The following is an 18,668-nucleotide window of genomic DNA, read 5'->3' as shown; positions in this document are numbered from 1 at the left end:
CATTAAAATTTTTTTTTTTAGAAAAAGTGTTACTGGAGAAAATGGTCAAAAGCTGATTTTTGTAATGTTTTAATTTTAATGCCTTAAAGAGAATTCATATTTAAAAGACTTTTCTGGGATAAACATTTTCATGTGCCAAGTTACAAAACAAAATGCAGCATGCTCTTAGCCTTTCATGGAAATGATGCATTTTAAACATCAGACCTGAAAAATAGATTCCATCCTTGAGATCCAAGTGACTTTATTGCCTATCTAGACATCAAGAAGAGCCTCAAAGACAGAGCCTCTCCTCAGACGCAAAATAAGTTAAGGCCAGGCACACGTGGGTGCTAACGTGTATCCAGAAAATAAGGCAGGAAATAATGACCTAAATAATCCAACCTGCAGGCATCCAGTCATCATTGACACAGCCGTTCAATCAAAAGGAACCAAATCTTGAAAGTGCTAAGAAGGATAAAGCAAAACGGCATAGATGGGTGCTGATCAGTTTTTAATGCACTCATTCTTTCTCAGTCGTCGGTCTCCTACAGAAAAATTATGACTCTGCCAGAAACCACTGCCAAATGATTTAGGTTTCTCTACTTATTTTCTGTTCAGATGTCAACAATCCACAGCATTCCACATTTATCTTAATGGCAACATGATTTGAAATTATGAAATTACATCTACAGGATTCTCCTCCTCAAGCTCTTCCTGCCCCCATCCCAGTACACCCCCTAAAATCAGTTGCTGTACATCTGTATATTATGTGAAAAAAGTCAAATTACAAATCAGTGTGTTGTATGTGATCCCAACTGTATCTTAAATATTAAGAAAAATGTAATTAAACTGGCCGGATCATTTTTGTTCCTTTCTACTCTTCAGCATTCTTTAACTTGTTTTGATAGCGTGCAAATATTGATGTATATATGCTAAAAACATTAACAAGAGTTTTCCCCTATGTAATTTTAGGGTTAAGGATTTCTTATCTGGTTCACATTAATATTTTATATTACAAATTTTACTCCATGATATTTTGTTCGTATATAAATAAAAGAAGCAAACATTACTCCACAAAGAGAAAATGTGTCTCAATTCAAATTACACAATGTTTTAAACTAGGGTGGTTTCTTTTTTTTTTTTCTTTTCACAGAAAATACATAGCTTTTGATAGAGAGGTAGCAAAAAACAGGCATTCTTTCTGCATCTCTCTAGTTTTTTTCTAAATGTTTATTTATTTATTTTGAGAGATAGAGAATGAGAACAGGTGAGTGGGGGAGGGGCAGAGAGAGAGGGAGAGAAAGAATACCAAGCAGGCTCCACATTGTCAGTGCAGAGTCCAATGCAGGGCTCAATCTCACAAACCGTGAGATCATGACCTGAGAGGAGATCAAAAGTCAGATAATCAACTAACTGAACCACCCAGGTGCCCCTACACCGCTCTAGTTTTTTACTTTTTCTAAGTTGCAAATGACATAGTACATTGAAGTTATTCCATTGGTACTTATAGTTTAGGATAGATTAATTTACATAAAACAGCATATTTGTTAATCAGACTGAAAACCACATATTTTTTGCTATTGTTAAATACAGCAGCACAAAAATTATACTTTTTCTGCATAATAATGCTAACTGTCATTTACTGACCACCTATAAAGCTGCAGCCACTGTGCTACCTGAAACAGTTATGTGTTTAATCCTCTTAAGAATCCTGTGTGAAATTACTGTATGTACCCATCTTACAGGTTAAGAAAGAGAAGCTTTGTGCAATTAGTCTGCCGAAGAGCATTCAGGCTGTTAATACCAAACCCTATCTCCAAAGAAGTCAAAGCTCAGACTTTTTCTACAATATAGAAATTTCTATAATGTGTTATACTGATCATGCAAAACTATAATGAATATTGGTGCATGTATGTTTAAAATATCAAATACGCTAAAATGTGAAGTGCTAATTCAGTACTATTTAGTGTCTAAAAGTAGGCTTATAAAACACAATTAGAACAAAAATATCTGCTATCAATAAACCCACCTGAGCAATAAGGGCCCATCATCCTCTCAAAGTAAACTCAATATATTTCTGGGTGCCATGAATTGAGTTGTATCTCTACCCCCAAGATTCATATGTTGAAGACCTAACTTCCAATGTGATATTATTTGAAGAGGAGGCCTTTGGGACATGAGTTTAGATGAAGTCATGAGGGTGAGCCCTCATGATGGGATTAGTACTCTCATAAGAGTAGACACTAGTGCACAAGCACTCTCCCTCATGGGCTCCTCCACCCCCTCCACTTCCCTCATCCAACATATTGGCCTCTCAGTTTCTTAATTCTTCATACCCAATTCCTCCCTTCTCACTTTTTCAGGCAAGCATTCCTCTGTCCTTATCACTTAGAACTATTACAACTGACGTTAAATATTCTGACCACTGTCTCCTATAATACATAGATCTTTTTCTATTTCTTGGTACCTTCCCCTATCAGTCTGTCCCCTCCCTCTTTCAGGTGCCTTCTCTTATAATAGTTCAGTCCTTGGTCCATGTTTTTTAACCACCTTCTAGAACATAACTTAAAACTTCGTTACTACATTCACCTTCTACTGTACATTTAGGAAAAAAATCAATTGTCCTCCATACACTTATCTAAGAAGAGTCCTAGAGGAGAAAAAAAAAATCACAAAGCTTTAATATATACAACAAATCGTAAGTGGTCCTCAATACTGCTTGGAATTCTAATATGCTATCCTAGTTTGCATCTTCTTATTTCCCACAATAACAGATTCTCACAGACCTACAGTTGGAAAGAGCTGAGGCGGGACCACCCACTTCAGAGGCTATGTACTCTTTAGTTCAACACAGTACCAACCACTCAGCATGATTTAATTATACATATACTTGTTGGTCTCTATAGACACGATTTGCCAGAACTACTTTAAGTATAATGAAATCTCTCTTAGAAGAATTAATATTGTTAAAATATACATACTACCCAAGACAACTTATAGGTTCAGTGCAATCCCTATCAAAATACCAATGACGGTTTCCACAAAAAAAGAACAGACAATTCCACAATTTGTATGGAACCATAAAAGATCCAAATAGCCAAAGCAATCTTGAGAAAGAACAAAGCTGGAGGCATCACACTCCCTGATTTCAAACTCTGTTACAAACCTGTAGTAATTAAAACAGTACGGTATTGGTATAAAAACAGGTACATAGACCAATGGAACAGAACAGAGAGCCCAGAAATAAACCCACACATATATGGTCAATTAATATATGACACAGGTGCCAAAAATATACAATGGGGAGAACTTTAGCACAGCAAAGGAAATCATCAGCAAAATGAAGTCAATCTACTGAATTGGAGAAAATACTTGCAAATGATCTGATAAGGGGCTAATGACAAAAATATATTAAAAAAAACTCATAAGACTCTGTGGGGGAAAAAAACCACAGGAAAAAAAAATCCAGTTAAAAATGGGCAGAAAAATCTGAATAGACATTTTATTTATTTATTTATTCTTAATTTAATTTTACTTATTTTATTTTATTTTATTTTGCACTGGGGGACTGAGTGCAGAGCCTTATGTGGGGAACCCATGAAACCGTGAGATCATGATCTGAGCCAAAACCTAGACTCGGACACTTACTCGACTGAGACACCCAAGGTGTGCCATGAATAGACATTTTTTTAAAGACAAGCAGATGGTATGTGAAAAGATGCCCTACGTCACTAACCATCAGGTAAACACAAATCAAAACCAGAGTGAGGTATTACCTCACACCTGTCAGAATGGATATTATCTAAAAGATAAGAAATAACAAGTGTTGGTGAAGATATGGAGAAAAGTAAACCCTCATGCACTGTTAGTGGGAATGTAAATTGGTGCAGCCACTGTGGAAGGCAGTATGGAGGTCCCTCAAAAAATTAAAAATAGAAATACCATAGGATCCATGAATTGTACTTCTGGGTACTCATCAAAGGAAACAAAAACTCTAATTTGAAAAGATAATAGGCACCCCGATATTCATTGTACCATTACTTACAATAGCCATGATATGGAAAAAAACTAAGTGTCCATTGATAGATAAGTGTGGTGTGTGTGTATGTGTGTGTGTGTGTGTGTGTGTGTGTGTGTGTGTGTGTATGTATATGTATATATGTATATATATTCAATGGAATACTATCCAGCCATAAAAAGAATGGAATCTTGCCACTTGTGACAAGGATGGGCTTTGAGGGCATTTTGCTAAATGAAATAACTCAGACGGAGAAGGACAAATACTGTATGATCTCTCTTGTATGTGGAATCTAAAAATAAACAAATAGGGGCACCTGGGTGGCTCAGTAGGTTGAGTGTCTAACTTTAGCTCAGGTCATGATCTCATGGTTCCTGGGGTTGAGCCCCACATCAGGCTCTGTGCTGATCGCTCAGAGCCTGGAGTGTGCTTGGGATTCTGTGTCTCCCTCTCTCTCTGCCCCTCCCCTGCTCATACTCTGCCTCTCTCTGTTTCTCAAAAATAAATAATGTTAAAAAATATTTTTTAATAAAGATAAAAATAAACAAATAAAGGGGTGCCTGGGAGCTCTCAGTCAATTAAGCATCTGACTTTGGCTTAGGTCATGATCTCATAGTTTATGGGTTTGAGCTCCAAGTCAGGCTTTGTGCTTACAGCTCAGAGCCTGGAATCTGCTTTGGATTCTGTGACTCTTTCTCTCTGCCCCTCCTCCACTCAGGCGCGCGCGCGCGCGCGCTCTCTCTCTCTCTCTCTCTCTCTCTCTCTAAAAAATAAATAAATGTTAAAAAAAATTTTAAATAAACAAATAAATAAATAAATAACCAAGCTTATAGATACACAGACAGATTGGTGATTGCCAGAGGTGGGGGAGGGGGAGGATGGGAGAAATTGGTAAACTATTCTTGCCTTTTTTAGTTTAAATAAATTAAAAAATTTTAATAAGTATAATGAAGTCCTTCCCACCTTAAAGAAACACTTCCTGCATTGGAACCCAAGTCCTTTTTCATTTTCCGTACTGTCTCCTATTCTGCTGAGAGGGAACAAAATATGTGATCCCAAAATATGGCACTTTGGCATGTGGATTATTTTTAGCTGAAGGCAATGAAGACCCAGCAGATTCAAGACAAACTTTACCTCTCCCTTGACCACCTACAAGAATTTATATAGGGGATCTGACCCCAAAACATAGCTATTAGCAGAGATAACTTTTTATCTGAAAGACTCATCTGTATGGCAGAGTGAGCATTTAAATGCCAAACATCTGTTCCTCTTATGTCCTGTGAATTACTCTCCTCCCCTTTGTAGTCCCAGGCCACCATCCCATTCTTTACCTCAGTATGGCATTTAAGCTTCAATTGTTCAGGGGCCTCATATTTTTTATGGGGCTCCCATACTTACATAATTCAATTTGTTTTTCTCCTGTTAATTTGTCTTGTGTCAATTTAATTAATAGACCAGCCAAAAGAACTGAAAAAGGGTAGAGTAAAAAAATTTTCTTCTCCTACACCACACACAGGCTCATTCCATGAAAGAATTGTCCTTAGGTGCTGTTTTAAATACTCTACTTCACAACTGACTCACCATACACATAATTCCATCAAAATGGTTCTCACCACAGTCCCAAATGAACTTTATGTCGAGTACAGTAGACACACAAAAGACACTTTTAATCTGTGCTTTTTTTTTTATTTTTGAAATGTTTTATACTATTTAACACTGTTGATCATCCTTTCCCCACATCTTTTTTGTTGTTGTTTTGTTTTTAATCTTGGCTTTTACATCATAGTCTCCTGGGTTTTTTCCTCCTCATAATTCCTCCTTAGAGTTATTTATAAACTTTGCTCTTTATAACCTGGTTAAAATATTAGTGCTTCTCTGAGCCATGCGATAGATTTTCTTCCCACTACATAATCTCTTGTTCTGATGACCCTTTCTAAGCTAAAAACTCCTATCTACAATCTGAAATCTGAAAATTTATACATGTACTATATATATATATATATATTCCCTCTCTCTCTCTCTCTGTGTGTGTGTGTGTGTGTGTGTGTATACATACACACACACACATATATATAGGATCTTTATATATAGGATCTATATATACATATATATATAGGATCTTTCCCAGAATATGGGTTGTTAGCAGAGGAAAATTTGTCTGAATGACCCATCTGTATAGAAGGACAAGGAAAAGTATCTAATTATCAAACATCTGCATCTGCTCTTCTTCATCGTTGAGAGAGTGAGGGGGGGGGGAAGAGGTTAGGGATCCAGGACTTGAGAGGAAGGATGATGAAGAAGAGCAGATGCAGATGTTTGATAATTAGATACTTGTCCTTCTATACAGATGGGTCATTCAGACAAAATTTTCCTCTGCTAACAACCCATATTCTGGGAAAAATCCTCAATTTAGATTCTTCTATGTAGTTAAAAGAGGGACAACATTTCTCTTGAGTCCATAGGGTCTCAATTGCCTTTAGCTTCAAATCATCTCCATGCCAAAGTGGCCATCTTGGGATGGCCCAACAATACAGACACACATATACCACATATACACATATATCACCACCCCACAGCAAACTTCTTCACTACAGGGGTGTGTGTGTGTGTGTGTGTGTGTGTGTGTGTGTGTGAGAGAGAGAGAGAGAGAAAGAGAGAGAGAGACTACTGGACGTCTGTAACAAGATGATTCAGACACATCAAAATGTATTCAAAACAGAAATCATTATTTCCCATCAATAATTCTACTTCTACCTATATTTATTCTACTGAAGAAGATAAATACCCAGGGTGCCCAAACTAGAAATCCTAGAATTGAAGGGAAGCAGAATTTGTGCAACAAAATATGCATTTAGCATAAGGATTACCTTGAGCTGACTACTTTCAAGAAAAAGATGTGGGAGAGATCTAAAAACCAAGCAAAAGTTACTCTTTTGTAAGGGATATTTACATTTATAAGGAAATTCTCCATGCGTAAAAAGGTGTCTCCCTCTCAAAGCAGGAAGAGAAGGATGATAAACCTGTAGAAACTCTTATCAATGGAGAAGACACTGAATTAATTCTGTGTAACAGCCATACCCTTTACTGTGCCTTTCCTGGAAACCTCCCATAAGTGGATACCTACCCGCCCAACATCTTATCAGAAATGGTATTTAAGGTGCCGGCTTGGGCCATTTGGGGGATTACTCAGTTTTTCTGGATGTTTCCTATGTCTACAGGAGTTATACATGTTGTTAAACTTTTGTTTTTCTCTTGTTACTCTCTTTTTTTACAGTGGTTGGGGGGAGGGGTCTGGGACAAGAACCTAGAAAGATAGAGGAAAATTATTTTACCCTCCTCCAGAATCAACATTTACACAATCCTCTTGCCTACCTCCCACAATTATTGGCAAAATGCACAGATTTCTTTCTGTTAAATAACTCTCTCATAAACTCATTTCTCATTGCCATCACTTTAAACTAGGTTATCATCTTCACTTGCCTAGGCTTACTGGAAGAACTTCTCTTCAAATCTAAAATGCAGCTGACATCTTGTCACCACACTGTTACAATCTTTCAGGGTTTCCAATTATTCTTCAAATGAAGCACAAACTGGGGATTAGAAAGCCCCACCAGATCTGATCTCTGCCTCACCAGCTTCGTCTCCAGCAATTCTAGTCCTTCCTTCTCTTCCACTCAGTTCTCTAACTCTATTTGAAGTCTTCTAGTCCTATGGTTGAACCATATATTCACTGTTTGTCTAAGACTTCCTACATGCTTAAAACACCCTCTCTACTGTCACTGCTTCCTACAGAGATGTCTTTCCCTTAACAAAGTTACTGTGTGTGACTCCAAGTGTTCAAGAGAACCTTATAATAATACCCAAGCTATAAAATACAAGATATCAAAGGTCTAACAGTTTATTTCACACACAAAAAGACAAAATAATAAAATCAAATATTAAAATTAGGACAACTTTAAATATAATATATTAACAAATTTAAATAAATTCAAATTTATTTGAAAATAAAACTTAGACTATCTTAAGGGCTGAAATGTTCTTTGAGGTTATCTAGTCTCTCCTCTCAGGGAAGGAAAGTGTTGTCAAATATCCGAGCGAAAAGTATTTGTCATGCTATCAGAAACTATTAATATTAATGATTTTACATCTTAGGCTTTATTTACTCAAACTTTATCATTTTGACAAAACTAGGGAAAAATGAGATTAAGAAAATGTCAGATTTTCTCAATCAATATGTTAACCTTCCAGACAAATCAAAATCAAGCAAAAGCCAAAGCAACAGACACAAGGTAGTCAATGGCTTAATTTTTATGAATTATCTAACTAACCGAGATAAAAATGAACAAATATCTTGTCACACAGGAGTGCCAAGTTGCATGTCTGAGAGCAGGAGATGAGCAGCTCATTGAGCCACAAAGCAAGGGGGAATCAAGCATTAGCCAGGTGTCTAGGCAGTCAGGTTATTTAAAGGCAATGCACTTTCACTAGTAAAGAGAACTACCGAGGCTGGCCTAATCCTCCAGGGTGACTGCTGCTAGTCAACTGCACACTCACTCAACTGGTATGGTAGTTAAGATACATTATTTCCCATCCTACTATCTTCCCTGGTCCACTGTTTGCCAGCTGTGAAATCTTAGACAAGTTTCTTGATCATTTTTAAATTATAAAAAATATATAATGCAATGCTTACGACACAGTAAGCATTCTATAAATGCATTGTAAAGGAGGAAAAATATCTTTTTCCTCTACCTTTCTAAACTCTTGACTGAGACTCCTTGTAACAAAAGATAGATTTACAAGAGAAAAACATAAGTTTTGCATGACATGGGCCTTCTTAAGAAAATAAAGACTTGAATAAATGGTTAAACCTGACTGTTTTTATGTCAGGTTTGAAGAAGAGTTTCAGTCTTGGAAAGAGAGAAGAAAGATTATGAGCTAAGAATAGTAAACTGTGGGAAACTTAGCAAGATCATTCAGATTCCTCTCTCTGTCCCTTTGCCTTCAGAGATAAGGATGTTCTTTCCTCCTGGGATACAGAGGATAAAATCCTCACTTGAGGACTTTATGACCTGCTTCAGAAGGTCAGAAAGTCCTTCCTTCACATGTTATTTCTCAAATTCCTTCAACTTGAAATATTCAATAATATGTCAAGGTGCCATATTTTGAGGTAGCATTTCCTGAACCCAGTCATATTCTTGTTATCATTTCACTTATTCAAAAAAATTATTTTTGGTGTGAACTCACAGGTATAATAAGTTAAGAAAAGAGTGCAGGTTCCACAAAGACCCTACTTAAGGGAGACAATTTAAGGGCGGGAAAAACTATTCATTTTATGTGATTATTGTACAAGTGGAAGTTGGAATTTGAATGATCTGGATACATAATTTCTTCTTTGTGTTATGTCCATTGCGAACCAAGTTATATTTTCTACCAAAATTCCCAAAGTAAATAAGTAGAGTCTCTTTATATTCATTTCCATACAAAGAATAATTTATTCACATTCAAAAAGCCACAAGAATGTGGTTCCCTTTTAAGCCAGGAAAAGGTCAGAGGGCACTCCTATTCTGTAAGGGCAAAGGGATGCCACAGGACAATCCCTGAACAAGGGCTTCTATAAGAACAATAATCCTCTGAGAATTGCAGCACTTTGTAGTATCTGGTCTCTCTGACCTAGCTTTGAATGAAGGTCATGATCTCATACAGGAAGCATCTCAAGCATGTTTACTGCATTTTTATGCAAAAAACTAATATGTGCATCTCAATCACAGTAATGTAGGTCTTGTTACTTTGGATAACTCCATCAGTAACTACTATTCTGAGGACTCTTTTGTTTTCCTTTGGTATTCAAACTCCTGTCTATGTTCCTCTCCAATACAATAGCCTCAGTCTTTCTGGAACCAGTGACCTACCTGAAACTCTGCTTTACTGAAAGCTTTCAACAAATGAAACATTACCACCTCCAGTTTCACCAACTGCTCTTTTTCATCTGTATACACAACCTTTAGCTCCATTTCTCACACCTCCTAATTCCAACTAACCTGCCCGTTGTGACACTTGCTTAATATTCTCTGAGACTTATGCAATTATTCCTGCTTTTGCTTGCCTCCACCTCCTGCTTAAACCACTGGTTAACAATCATTTCCACTAAGCATTAATACTTCACTCCTGCTTTTGTCCTCTCAGCTTTGGGTAATTAATTCCTACCATCTTTAAAACAAAGAGGCAAAGACTCACATATATCTCCATACTTTGATACAGCACATTACAAAAGCCAATATGCATAATGTTAAAAAAATCATCAAAAAAACTAATTCAAAAACATGGTGGCAGAAAGTAATTAAATTGCTAATGGTGTCAGTGAACTAGAGTTTTATAAAACTAGTTTCTACTTGAAAGTTTATTATATGCCTGCATTTTTTTATACCTCTGTGACTAGATCTGTACTTCACAATTTTCTTTAATTTTACTATCAGTTTTATTTTTTACATTTAAATAGTTACGTTAGTTTTATCATGACTCCAAGCTTTAAATTATTTAGAAGACACATTGAGATTCCTTCAATGTTTTTTAATGTACATTTAATATTTCTAATACATTAAAACCACAAACAACCAATAAAGTGGTATGTTATAAAATGACTAGGTTATGAGTTTATATTTCAAATTTATTTTGTTGAGTAATGTGTTTCTGAGATATAAGTAGAATTTACTCATCTCAGAACAAATTTACTTAAGATGATCGATCTATTTACTGTATTAAAAACATAATAACATTTGGTGATTTAAATAATAAAACATTTTTATAGACTAATAGCACTAATCATATCCAATGTTTACAAAACTCAAGTACCCTATGTTTTCTTTAATAACCTAAATTATTACTTCTCAAATGTTTATTTCAAATTAAGATAACACTTAACAAATGCCTTAATTACGATACTTTCTCTTTTAAGTAACTGAAAATTCTAGTTCAAATTCATTTCAAAAATTAAAGAACTTCATATCTCATACAATAGTAAACCCAGAAATATGGTGGGTTGATTTATGGACCCAACAATGCCATCAAGCACCTATAGTCTTTACTTTTTTTTTCTTCCTGCTATCATTAATGCATTTGCTTTGCCCTGAAACTAGATCTCCTAGTGGACAAAAGATGATCCCCTGTAGCAATTTCAAACATCTATTTCATAAAGAAGAAATATCATGAGCTGCCATATACCTTCTCATCCAGTATTCCCCTTGCTAAGCATAAAGAAATTTTTTCTACCCCCTTTCCCTCCAGTCCTGTTATTTCATGTAATTGACTATGACTGGGACAAAGTAAAAAGGTCCTCTCACTAATGAATCACTAGCAAAGTGAACAGAACACTACGATTATTAGCTTAGGCTAATTAAAATTTCACCTTCTTAGGAATGAACTGCCTTCCCCTGAGTCATGTGGGGTAGAGTGGACATCTGAATTAACACCAGAGTTCTATGAGAAAAGCAGAATAAGGAAATTATTTGAGTGGCCAACCAATAGTGCCTGCCACAACAACAAGAAAGGGAATATGACTCTCAGAGGTAAAAATACGCTTCTATGAATTAATGTACAGGAAATGGAAAGGAAAATTAACTTCTGGTAAAGGATCACACAAGGCTTGAACTAAGCAGTGTCATTCCAGGGGAATCTGAAGATCCAATAGGGGAGGGACATGAAGAAGTGTCAATGATACTTGATGCTTACCATCAAAGACACAAAGTGGAGCCAAAAACAAACAGACTGAAAGACAGTCCTTTCTCATTGGGATCTTGAAGCTACTGTCGGTTTACAAATACAAAATAATTACATTGCACCCATCCCTAGGAATTTTAAGGTCGTCCAAACCTACTAAAATTGGACTGATTTATGAATGTGAAACTCTTGATGGTAATTATGTCTAATTAATAAGTTTAAAGAGACTACTTTTGTCATGTATTTCAAAAAATAAAATTGAATCATCTATTTCAAATAAGTCAAGTATCAATGCAAGAAACTGATTTTATAAATGGAGGTATCTCACAGAATTGTCAAGCCAAGCAAAAAGAAAGGGAATATAGTGCAATAAATTACACCATATATGCTTTAATTATAGGTCCTGTTCATGACACAGGAGTTTGCTATACTTGTATATATTCTACATTCTTATTTTCCAAAATTACTGGCACGCATTTACATTTTTCACATGAATAACATACACCATATACCCAAATACATAATGTTAAGTAACTCAGTGGTGCATAGAAAACAGTCATCTCCATATATACATAAATTATTAATTTCTTCCTTAGCATTCACGTGAAACTGCTAATACGAGGGTAGTTACTTGTTGCAAAGTAGAGTATACAAAGATCTGTTCAACATATATATTCTCTCTTGTAAAACATACCTATTCTCTCTTAGAACTCAAAGTGTAGTGGAGGAGACAAAACATTTATATATAAAAAATAAACCAGCACCACAAGGCAAAATTCCCAGCTAAATCATAACCATTCCAAATATAGTTAATGCTATAATGTGAAAAAGAGAAATCTGTTTTTTTAAATTTACATGTTCTGAAATGAAATATAAATCCTTCTTTGTTGGACTGTCACTAAGCAAGATAACCAAAAACTGCACACATGCCTCTTCAATATAGCAAACAATCTAGAAAAGAAGCATTATTTATTAGAAATTTACTTTCAAAAGTATTTAGGATATCTCCGTTTAACACCTAAAACTGAGTTAAATAACTGTAATTTCTTTTAACCTCATTAAATGACCATAAAACCAATTGCCACCTCTGAAAAACATCAGTACAGATTTCCAGGGGTTCTTCACCTTTTTGTGCCATAAATCCATTTGGCAGTCTAATGAAGTCTATGAATCCCTCTCAAAAAGTGTTTCTAAATACATAAAACAAAATATAAATTATGTAAAAGAAACAGACTTAAAGCACAGTTATTAAAATATAATTTAAGACATAGCTACAGGTCTATATATATACTCACATATGAGAAAATAATCCCTAGAAGCAGATGTAATTATTACTGCAACTTCAAACTAGACATAAACATGAATATATTTCAAAATATATGCAGCCACAGCAATTAGACATGACAATAAATAGTTACAACTGCTGGAAAGCTACAGGTACTATTAAAACTACTGTGCGTGTGTGTGTGTGTGTGTGTGTGTGTGTGTGTGCACGTGCGTGTGTTAGGTGTTCATGAGAGTAATGATGTTATTATTTCCTATCCAAGTTCACGGACACCCTAGAGTGTGAAATGGCGTGTGCACTTAACTCTTTGCAATTAATAACACATTAGTTAGATCTGGAGAAATGGGGGAAAAGTTTTAAAAAGATACAAGTTTTTTAAGATAATTCATCCAGCTAAAATTCTTAACCTTCCATATATAATTACTAATGATTAAGGTCATCAACATGAAGACAGAAAGGAAAAGCATCTCTACAGTTCCAACATCCACAAGTTGCTTTGTTAAACCACTTACATGGTTCCATATCTCCTGCCTTTGCCACCTGATCTGTCTTGAATGGCCTGTCCCCCTTCTTTGCCTGCCAACTCATCTTCATCCTTTGCCCAACAATCATCTCCACACTGTTTCCAAGCACTGCTGCCCCTAATACTGATGCAGAACCCCATCCCTACTACTTCTACTGTAGCACATAATTTATGGAAATAACAAGTTTTATATAGGTCTATTTACTTTAATTTGAGATACATCACTATCACTTACTACTAAAAAAGACAGAACTACAAACAGTTTTTAAAAATGATGTTCAACAAATATTTATTAAATTCAGCTGGATCAGATCAGAATCCCTTTATTTGTCAACTCATAATTTAAACAGTTACATTTTTCAGAATGAGAAGACAGTGGGTAAAAATGTTGCAAATTTTTATGGCCTACTTAAAAGAAAATCAGTATCTCATTGAATAAGGAAGTCCCAAAGAAACACTTTTATATCAAGTCACAAAACACTGTTCTTTAAAGCCTCCTCTGTGCCACTCTAGGAGATTTCCTTTTTCCAAATTGATCATAAATTTCCTAGTCTACTTAATTTACTCAATGAAGCCTATGATAATTCAGCTGTTATAAATTTAGTAGTGGTTCTTCCTTTAAAAAGGATTAAAGACAATATTGGCAATACAATAGTTCTTACTAGTTTGGTATTAAGAATTTTAAAGGCCTTTTTCCTACACACCAGTCACAATGATGCATTAAAACAGAACAACTGACAAAATTTCAAGACAGTATCTACTCTTATAAAGAAATGCTACTTGGTAGATTTGAAATATCAATAGACTTTTACCATTTCAGATGTCATTAGATAATTTCAAATACAATTCATTTACTAAAATGTGACTCCTTAACAATTCTCTCAAACTGTGTTTTGCTAGACTTCACTGCAAAAGGAGCATCTTCCGAGTAATTATAATCAATTACTAAATGCAGCATTGAGATAAATCACTTTGAAATTAATTCAGTTATACAACTGTTCTTTACAATAAGCCAAATTTTGTATTTATTGCTACCAGCAATGATCAGCATTTACGTTGGAAGCATGTTTATGACTATAATAGTGCACATCCTCAAGGAGGTATTAGGAAAGTTCCACCATCAACCAAAATTCTCTTTTTACTAGGGAATTCCTCAAAAGCAAACAAAAAATTAAATAGATTACAGAGAATAACATGCATGTTGACCTTTAAAAACACATCTTCTTAAATAAAACTCTTTTCAGTACTTACCAAACTATGTTTTAACTCAAGTGGAAATCTGAGTAAATTAACCTATTTGCTATTAAATTTTTACTTTAAAACATAGCACTTTCTCGATGGCTGTAAACAGCTATGAGAGAAATCGAGAGGGTAAAAATCAAGTTCATCCTCTTACATCAACTTTTAGTTACTTCAAATTTGGAGATCTGCTACTACAGCACAGATATTTGTTTGCTTTTTAGCTAAAATGCTAAGATCAATATTACTTCATTTACAAACCAGGTGAGAAAGAGAGCTAGTTACCTTTTCATGAAATATTATATAACTATTTGACAATGTTACACAGCCAAATCTGTAATGATTCCATTAGTAGGTTATCATACTCTGTAGTTTCTTCTATCAAACCTCTCAAAACAAGCTGGTTTTGGTCATTTAAATAACTATCATCATTTTCTACAGAAGAGTGAGCTAAAAACTGCACCCAATCATTCAATCTTCTCTGTTGGCAGCTCTGGCAAAGTTTATTAAGTGCCCTGAAATTCTTAGAGGACTTGTGGTTGAACTTTCAGGAAACAAGTTAACTGTAACATCCGATAATCCTAAGGAAAAGCTATACAATACCTGGAAAACACTGCATGAACACACAATTCTCACTTCACCATACCTTACAAATTTACCAGCAGGAGCTACCTTTCAAACAGTGAATTTACCTTCTTCCATTAGTTAACTGCACATTTGCCTGCACTCTACTTAAGAAAAGTAGAAAAGGCCTCCATGATTATGTCACCAACAGAGCCATTAACCAAGACTGTGGGTAGCATATCTTTCCTACTATTATTCTCTACCTTTACAGGTATAAAAAAAGCCTGAAAACTCCTTTAGAATTTGAAAAAAAAAAAAAGAAATTCAAGAATCTCTAGCAACAAGTTATCTAAAAAAGATCTTAAATTAATGGTTAAAATTGGCCTAGAAATATCAATTAATTGAAGTTATTTTTCCCTATAAAGATATACCTAGCACGAATAGAGAAACACCAAAAAATATATATCATAATTACATGTACATATAAATACATTTATAAAGATATATCTAATATATACACAGAGAAAGAGAGAAAGAGGCATTAGTCACCTAAGCCTTGAAAATTTCTAGTATATATTCTGAACCTCTTCTTCAGAACAATATGTAAATATATTTATATAATGTCAATAGCAAAAAACAAACATGAAATAAAAGCAGCTATTACTATCTAGATAGCTCCCTTAGATGTATCCAGGAAAATATACACAGTGTTATTCAAAACTTTTTTTAAAAGTCCTATTACTCATTACAATCACAAGTGTCACATAAATTAAATCACTTATTCATACTATGTGATCTGCCTTTTCAACACTATCCTTAAGTACACAATATTGAAAGATGAAGCTAATTCCAACTTTATAACTATGCCATTTCAATGAAAGCAGAAAATTGGCGTTTATTCCCTTGTACAATATTTGTATCAATTAACTGTCTGCTGGTGAAAAATAATCACACACTATAACTATCATTAGAGTGGCTGAAAATATTTTCTAAGTATAAAACAAACACAGAACTAGCAAATAGCAACCTAAAAATAGTATAAGCACTGTCTTCTAAGACTAACTCTGGAACAATAAATTTTAGCCATCATCTTTAAAGGCCTGATTTTAATTTCATATCTCCATTGTTTGAAAGCAAAGAGATTCCTCTGCTCAAAATTTATACCATTTTTCTTCTTCTAGTTTGAATATATTTAAGCTCCCACAGGAGCAAATTTAAGTTTCTTGATCTCTAAATGTGTTAAGGCAAGCACTATTAGATCCCCCAGTCTCTGATCTGTTTTATGCACCAGGGCTCAGGCAACCATGCGGTTGACTCCTGTAGTAACTACTTTTGAATTTATTATTATATTCAAATAAAATAGCTTTTTTTGTCACTTAGAGGTTTTAGAAAACAAATTACAATTTTACAGAATGAATCACAAAAAAATTATCTGCAAAGTGAAATTTAAATAAAAATTATCTAATATTGAGCAATGGAGACTAAAGATTTTCAAGATTTTTAATTTAAAATCAAAAGCAAGGGGCGCCTGAGTGGCTCAGTCAGTTAAGCATCCGATTCTTAGTGTCAGCTCAGGTTATGATCTCATGGTTCCTGAGTTTGAGCCCCACATGGGCTCTGCATGGACAGCACTAAGCCTGCTTGGGGCTCTAACCTCCCTCTCTCTCTCCCTCCCCCACTTGCTCTCTGTCTCTCTCTCTCAAAATAAATAAAAATAAATTTTTAAAAAAGTATTAAAATCGGGGCACGGGGTGGCTCACTCAGTTAAGCGTTCGACTTTGGCTCAGGTCATGATCTCACATTTCATGGGTTCCAGCCCCGCCTGGGGCTCTGTGCTAGCAACTCAGAGCCTGGAGCCTGCTTTGGATTATGTGTCTCCCCCTCTCTCTGCCCCTCCCCGGCTTACACTCTGTCCCTCTCTCTCTCAAAAATAAATAAAGGTTAAAAAAAACTTTTTGAAGTATTAAAATCAATAGCAAAACTGGATATTTTATATTAAAATTAACCCTGATATATCCTTGAATGTTCACTTGTTCTTTGATTATTCAAAAAAGGTGCCTATTTTATTAATACAACCATAAATTCAACTATTATCATCCATACACTCTTACTTTTTATATATTCATTATTAATAAAATAAGGTCTAAAAATAAGTTATTATTAAGCATTTTACCAAAGATTTTATTATTTCAGCAATTTATCCATACTTATTTTCTTTCACTAATATATTGACCTGTTCACCTGAAAAATAAACATTCATGAATATAATACAGTACATTAAGCTATTAAAAATAGCTTTTTTTTTTGCTAATTGACATGTCTAAAAATGAAATATTTCAAAATTACCATGTGTGGAACAAGTTCCTATATTATTGATATCAATATAGACAACAAATTTTATCTTGGTAAAATTCTGGTAAAAAGTAAAATAACACAAAGAAAATCACAGTGCTACGATGTTCAGTGCTAGGATTTGAATCCAAGCCTTCTGTTTCCCTGGACATAAAAAAATATGCAATAAGTATTGGTTGAATCAATTAATGAAAGTCTCTTAAATCTACCCTCTAAACTCAAAAGGAAACTGTTGTGGCCTTTGGGAAAAGAAAGTTTATTTGTACACCATAAATGTAATTTTAGTCCCTCAAGTGTTATTTCCGAGAAGGGAGCCAAATTCTGCAAATATATTTGGTAACTTCTCATAAAGGCAAAATTGAGCTGGGCTTAAAAAATAACTGGTCCTGAGTATAAATATAAACCAAAAGAAAAGTAAATTAATTTGCTGATTATATTTTTCTGAGAGAATGACTCAGCTTTAACCATAACAAAATCTCACCCATTGTTCTCAAAGATTAAAATCTGATTAAACTAAAACTACAATTAAAATGCAAAAGTAGTAATTTTATAAATTAAATGCAGCTATGTCACTCTAACATGTGTATACTAGATATAAATCTCAATTTATATCTAGTAAATTTATACTCCTATAATCTCAATTGAATCAACTGAGTCAGAAACTCTATGACCTTTATATTTTTAAATATCTATTAACACAATTTCATCTCTTTAATGCTCACAGTAAACTTGTTATTATGTAAAGAAAAGTTTCTTTACTTTGCAAGTGGAAAAACTGAAATCATAGGGAAAACATTTTGCCAAGTGTGATTCATAAAGTCAATCTCAAAAGGCAGGCCGATATTCACAATCTCAAACACACCAATCCAGTGGAAATATAATACATATTAGTGTTTATACCATTTAACCCCCAAACACAACAGTAAACCAAATTCCCTGGGAAGGAAGGAAGGAAGGAAGGAAGGAAGGAAGGAAGGAAGGAAGGAAGGAAGGAA

General features: G+C 34.6%; 1 protein-coding gene across 14 annotated transcripts in view; it reads right to left on the bottom strand.

Annotated features, from left to right (window-relative positions):
* Positions 1 to 18,668, bottom strand: part of GULP1 (GULP PTB domain containing engulfment adaptor 1) — a 271,761-nt gene that overhangs the window by 250,483 nt on the left and 2,610 nt on the right. The window lies entirely within an intron of this gene.

The sequence above is a fragment of the Herpailurus yagouaroundi genome, unplaced genomic scaffold (assembly GCF_014898765.1).
Source record: "Herpailurus yagouaroundi ecotype Mexico unplaced genomic scaffold, PumYag 140, whole genome shotgun sequence".
Taxonomy (NCBI): Eukaryota; Metazoa; Chordata; class Mammalia; order Carnivora; family Felidae; genus Herpailurus; species Herpailurus yagouaroundi.
The sequence above is the reverse complement of the archived record's forward strand: the minus strand, read 5'-3'. Positions and strand labels throughout refer to the sequence as shown.